A 6000-nucleotide genomic window follows, 5' to 3' on the forward strand; every position below is an offset into this window, starting at 1 on the left:
GGAGAGGAGAGGAGGAGGACCCCACCTGCCAGGTGGTTGACGAGGGGGGTTGCGACGACTAGCAGCTGGGTACTCACTTCCCCAGTTTGCTGACTAGTTTGGGGAAGTTCGCCTTGTAAGTATTTTTGCCCTTTATTTCTTTTCATCTCCTTTTAGTTTATTTCATTACGTTTTGCATTTGGTTGTATTTTTTCCTTTTCCCCTATTATTCTGCTGGTGTATGCTGGAGGACATTGGGGGCATTGTCCGTTTGGGTTTGGGGAGGGTAATGCATCCTTTGAGTCTGCATTTGCATTCGTTTTGCATTCACGTTTATTGCATTTTCCGTTTGCGTTATCTCTTATTTTCAAAAAAAATATGAAAATTCAAAAAATCAAAAAATCAAAAATTTCACGTTTATTTTTGCGTATAGGTCGAGTCGGAACGGTGTATTTCGATGATGAAATTGCACTACTTTTAGTCATTTTTGCTTAAGCCGTGCATAAACTAATATTCTTTTTAGCATTGTCTTATTGCATAATCTACGAGTTAATGTTAAAATATAGCTGAACGAATAGACTTGACCTGAAATTTTGGCAACCTACTCATATTTTTTATGTTTTAGAGCCTCAAAATTGGTGTCATCCATGACCAGCTCATGTAGGATTGTGTGTAGTTACTCCTTGCATAACACGTATCATTAATTTGCACAAGCATGAAATTCAATTGCTTATTGCCTGCATACATTCGGGTTAGTGGTTGGTGTCACACGCAGGGAGGTGCTTATTTTCCCTTTTCTTCCATTTTTACCCATAAATTTCATATTTAGCCAAATTTGCCTGTTGACCCTTAACTACATCCAAATTTAGCCTGCCTTGTCAAGCTAGGTTAGTGATTGTTTTGCGGTATATTGATATTGAGCCGATTTTGGTTTGTATTTGATTATCGGGAGTTGGTAATATATGGAAAAGGATGAGGAAATGAAAAAAAAAAAGAGAAGTTGAAATAGAAAAGAAAGAAAAAAAGAAAGAAAGAAAGAAAAATCAGAAAACAAAAACCTAGAAAAAGAAATGAAAAATGAAAGAATTTGATGAAACGGTTTTTGATCCTATACTCGTATTCTATATCTTATGAGGAGTTATTTGATACTTGGTTAGTGACTTTGTATGCCGAATTAAGGGCATTGTTTTTAATTTTGATGGATTAAGAAGTGGATTTTTTTAATTTGGTTTTGTTTAGGTAACTAGCTTTGCTATTACCCTCACATTCCCATAAATGTTTTGCTTTTCTTACCCATTACCTCACTTTTCCATACTTTTGTAAGCCCTCGGCTGTGACGAGACCTTGTTTGGTTGGAATGTATGTGCACGGTAGCTAGAATTGTCTTTCATACTATATTGCATGCATGTTTATGTCGGTCGTAGTTTAGGTGAGCGACTATTTTTCTTCCTCTCTTACAATTAATTGCTTACCCTTTGCTTCATGAGAGAAGAGTGACCCGTGAGAGTCCATTATTAAAGGTCTTGCAAGGTCGACGGTTCAGCTTTATTATAAACATCTTACAACTCATTTGCATTTGACAGCTTTTGCTATAAGTATTAGTTTGTTTACATTAAATCGGTTTGAGTAGACTATTGGTAGCTAGCTCTGAGTTTTTATTCCGTTCCATTAGTTAGTTGCATACAATTTGCTTGGGGACAAGAAAAGGTTTGGTTTGGGGAGATTTGATACGTGCATTTTACATAGTCTTTTTAAGCCTTTTATGCACGCATTTCTATGTAATTCTCGTAGTTTTATACTACGAAATGTCCCCCGAATAGTTTGCATTGGTTTGTTTGACTTTTATTGCAGGAATGTACCAAAGAAGGCGGAATCGAGCCTTTTACTGTCCTTTTAGCTTGCATTTTTGGAGATGGAAGAATTGGAGCAAGATTGCCTTTGCCCCGGGAAGCGTGAAGATGTTTTGTATGCCAAATCAACGGATCATTGCTGACTTCAGTAGCAGTATACTCGATCGAGAGGCTTTTGTTGGCCTAACTGTTCGATCGACTGCCTCGGGTGAAGAAAAGATCTCGATCGAAGGGTTTGCTGTCTTCGATCGAGAGGTGCTGATATGGTGTTCCTCGATCGAGTGGTGATGTACTCGATCGAGAGGTTTTGCTGGAGGAGTGTTCGATCAAGAAGATTGAAAGCACTCAATCGAGCACTTTGCTATCTGATGCGAGATTTTCTCGTGTAAACTTATTTACTTAATATCCTAGTTTCGTTTTTAGGTTAAATAAGTATCTCGCCTATATAAAGGAGGGACTTAATTAGGTTTAAGGTACTGGATTATCTCATACTTTACTCTTAATCATTTAGTAGACATTTCTCTTGCGACGTTACTTTGCTCTCTATTTTCCGGATCTCAACTTTTGTAAATTCTTTACTCTCTTTAACTCTCTTTAAATCAATTTAATTTCTTTTTCTCCTTTAATTCTCTTGTCTTTTATTACCGTTAATTAGAATCGTTATTCAGTTTATGCAACTTCGTTTAATTTATTGTTTTACCATGATTACCATTGCCTATTCTACCGTTGTTAGTTTCATCATGAATATGCGTAGCTAAATCCCTTAATGCTAGGATTAGGGGATCCATGATAGTAAAGAAATAATTTTATAATTAGATTAGGAGGTTTACATGTGAGAATTGATTCATAGCAATATAATTGTAATTGTTTAGTTGAGTGCACGCTCCTAAATTAATTAAACCGGTTAAATTCAGACCTAGATCGGAAGATTGGAATGAATAGACCTGTTATGAACAATAGACTACTCTAATGAGGGCGGAACCTAAGTTAGTGGTATTTTAGGGCGGATAGCGGACCGAAATGACCTTTCCACTACCTTTCTCACACCAGACCGACTGAACTTACCTTTAGCAGAATTGTGTGATATCATGGTGAACCGACATCCTAGCATCTTTCTCTCTATTTTATCACATCTTATTTCGCTCTTACTAGTTTCCTCTGTTATTTCTCTTATTGCTTTTTATTCATTTCGTTAGTTTAGTAAAACAAATCAAAACCCCCCCATTTTGTGACCGTGACGGACTAGATAACAAGTAGATACAATAGCCTCCCTGTGGAGTACGATACCCGACTTACCTCTGCTATATTAGTTAGAGCCAGTTGGTTTATTTTTGATAGGGTTGCGACAGCCTTGTCAGTACCCAACGTCTGGTTTAGGGCGAGGGTAGACAGTAGGATCCTCTAAGCGACGGGATTCAATTGAACGACGGCAAAGCGATTCACCTATATGAACTCTTGGATCATCGGCGGGAAAGGAAACCTCAACCCATTACTAAATGGGTAGAGGTATAGACAGACCCAACCACTTCGAAAAGCGTCAGCCTTTTGGCCCGACGAAGGAATATGGATCTCCACGTCCTCTCCAAGCCTAAGAAGGCTTCTGATTGTGGAAAGATCGGTGGCAGTGAGAAGGGAGTCGCAGTCATGGGGGTATTTTAAGATACCCTGAGAAGGGAACTCCTCATCGGGCTCAAGATTGATCGGGGAAGAAGATGAAGAAGAGTGACGGGTATTTTTTTCTAACTATTTTGCGAAGACGAAAGCAAAGAAGTTGTACCTAAGGATCCCGACGGCAGCAAGTAAACGAAGAGGTGAAGATAAAGAATGAAGAGAAATAAAACTAAAATGATTTGAAAATTTTTGGAAAATGTGAGGAGAGAGTAAGGGGTGGCATGGAGTATTAATGGGAGTTGGGGCATGTGAGGTGGAGTAATGATAGGTAGAAGTTGGTTGAGGAGAAGATTGCATCAGAAGATAAGAAAGTATAAATCAAACTAGGTAATTTCCCGCTCGACGGCTCGAAACTGTGTCTTTCAAGAAATTAGGGGCAAACTGTTTGGGCTTAATTTTCCTACAACTGGGCCGAGAAACCAGAAGTCAGCAGAGGCCAAGACGGGTAGCTGAAAGGTCGAGAGTAGCAGATTAACGGGAAGCAGAAAGAAAACGCGTGGACTAGGCGGCACTCGAGTGATCCATTGGAAATCAAACTAATTAACCCTAATAGGGTTAATAATTGTAAAAGCAAGGAAGGGCATGAAGAAGAGATTCATTCAACATCCAATGTAAGAAACACTGCAACTACAAACTAACAATTAGCCGTCTACCCTAATGGTACCCGTGACTTAATTATACGATTGATAGTGAACAAATTGATGGGATTCCGTCTCCCCCTCCGGTTGTTTCCCTCTTAGGGTTTTTCCGCGTCACAAAACCTTATGTGTCTCTCTTTTGCGTTCAATTCCGTTTACGTACTTCGCATACAATCAATCACATCATACAATCAAACAAGCGATTATAGATTAAGACTACTTTAACTCACCCTGAACTAAAAAATGATAAATATACCAAAAGAATTATACTAGTATAGTTTTCAGAAGTTTTATTATATGTTTTTATATAATGTATGAAAATGAATCCTATAGAGTAAAATGAGTATATTATATAAGCTCTCTTGAATGAATAGAATACACAAAAATGTGGACATTCAGAGGTAACATATGGGTATACATATGTGGCTTGATAGCATGGTGTATTGATATACGACGGTACTAAAGGCTCGTATATGGTACCTTAAGTAGCCTAATTTTCAAGGGGGAGATGAAACTCAGCTATATAAGACATATATTTTGAGGTTGTGTTAAATATCACATTGATTATTTATGTTAAATGAATATGTGAAGAAATATTTATGAAAACATGATGTTTTGATCAATGGATATTTGATCAGTTATTTAGTATTGTTGTTAGTATGCTAATTATTTTATAATGATAGTTTAACATGTTAATGTTTTGTGTAAAGCATTTAGGGTCCGTTTGGATTGAAGAAATTGGAGAGAAGGGGAGGGGAGGGAAAGGGAGGGATTTAATTTCCTTTGTTTGGATAAAAAATATGGGAGAAAGGAAATGGAAGGGGAGAGAAATGAGAGGACTTATTTTCCCTCCTATAGAACAAATTATAATCTTTCCAAGGGTGGCAAGATTTGGAAAGAAAACATTATTTGGACTCTAATTATACCACCACCATCCTTCAATCCTCCATCCATTCTTCATCTCCCTCCTTCCTCCCCTTCCATTTCCCTTCATAATTTTTGTTATCCAAACACCCACATTCCATTTGCCCTCCCTTTCTCTCCCCTCCCTTCACCTCCCCTCACTCCCCCTCACCTCCCTTTCCCTCCTAAAATTGTATCCAAACGGACCCTTAGAGCTAGCTGATGTAATTAATTTTACCATATAATATCGGGCATGATGGTTTGCGATGACCATGGTGAGATTATAGAGTCATGGTAATTTAGCCAAGTAAGAGGTAAATCAAAAACATTGAATATGACGACAATTGACAAGTCGATCTTGAGTAAACCAAAGGTGATTTTTCCTTGTAAAAGGTGGTTCTGTTATCGTGTTCTTCTATGAAGGACATAAGGGAGGCAATATGATCTTGGTATTAGGATCAAGTGCGATAGTTGTAGATACCTCATTTCTGCACCTCCCGCAAGCCACCCGGTGATGATTGGGCCGCATGTTTGGTACACGGAATGATTTATGACAATTCGTATGTTTATCGTCAAATGATAGCTCAAACACTTGTGTCTACCCCTTGGTTGTCATCTAGATGTCATTACGGTCATTTTGGCAGTAATTAGGGTTCATTTGGAGTCCGGGTCAAAAACCGTCTTCATTTCCTAAGCAATGTGCTTGTCTACCTAAGGTTAGGATGTCATAAATGTTGAGATTATATCTCATTTTGAGTCTTATATCACTTCTTTGGGCTAGACTTAAAGTTTACATTACAAAATGTGCATTTCATTTAGTTAAAATGATAACCTGACATTTAGGCCCGTTTCACGAGGTGATAACGACTTTTTTGGGTCATGCCTATTTCACAGAAAGTTCTAGATCTCTTTCTTAGCTTTCCAACGCCACCGAAATCACCATATTCCGAGTCTTGTAA

Source organism: Silene latifolia, chromosome 9, assembly GCF_048544455.1.
Source record: "Silene latifolia isolate original U9 population chromosome 9, ASM4854445v1, whole genome shotgun sequence".
In the NCBI taxonomy this organism is placed as follows: Eukaryota; Viridiplantae; Streptophyta; class Magnoliopsida; order Caryophyllales; family Caryophyllaceae; genus Silene; species Silene latifolia.